Raw genomic sequence first — 864 nt, 5'->3', positions numbered from 1 at the left:
TCTTCATACCTAGAGGTGGAAATACTTAGTTACATCTGGTAGCGCTAGTTGGCCCATCATCCTTGCTCTGCTCCTGTATGTCTAACTGCCTAATATATATATATATTCACTAAGATTATATATATATATATATATATATATATATATATATATATATATATATGTATATATAAAACACTAAGCAACCTGCAGGGCTCATGTCTGTCTAACTGCCTAATATATTACCTCAAGGATCCTGGCTCTGAATTCTTTTAGGGAAAATGGACGTTGAATTTCTTCTGTAGCTGCTTCGTGCTGAGGAGGGACGAATTTTCTCTCAGAGCCAAGAGATCCTTGCTGTCTGTCAGAGGGATGATGAGGCCTGGGCACAGAAGGAGGTGGGCTTGTGACCTGGCAGAGCCAAACTGTAACAAATGGTCTGGTGAAAGGGAAAGAAAACATTTCAGTTTTAATAACCTCTATTGAAATAGAATTTTTCTCCTCAAAATTACCTCTATGTTTATCAAAAAAAGCCAAATCAAGACCAATTTATCTATTGTATTCAATTTGGTCTGATCATTTGCATAAACAAAACAAGAATGGTAACTGACTACCTTTGCCTGAATTTCATGATTGAATCTTAATGTGCCCCAAAAGGCCAGGAAGCCAAGCCATCAGCTGCATCAGCTGCTGCAGTATCTGCTTAGTTAGGTGGAGTCCTCACCTGAAGTGGTTCTACCTGGGGCCATTTCCTAGGCTTTAAGGCCCATCTTAGTAGACCTCCTACTCATTGCGGCTCAGAGTGCATGGGGGTTCTGCAGGGAAGCAGAGGCGTCCTTATTGCTCCCCTTCTACTCTGACCTACCGCCAGTGATTGTAGGACAT

At 41.0% G+C, this 864-nt stretch overlaps 1 pseudogene; it reads right to left on the bottom strand.

The window, feature by feature from the left end:
* The window catches only part of LOC102430590, a 2,275-nt pseudogene extending 1,411 nt beyond the window's left edge, over positions 1-864 (bottom strand).

Source organism: Myotis lucifugus, unplaced genomic scaffold, assembly GCF_000147115.1.
Source record: "Myotis lucifugus unplaced genomic scaffold, Myoluc2.0 scaffold_699, whole genome shotgun sequence".
NCBI classification, from domain to species: Eukaryota; Metazoa; Chordata; class Mammalia; order Chiroptera; family Vespertilionidae; genus Myotis; species Myotis lucifugus.
Note: the sequence above shows the minus strand (reverse complement) of the source record. Positions and strands in the feature narration are given on the sequence as shown.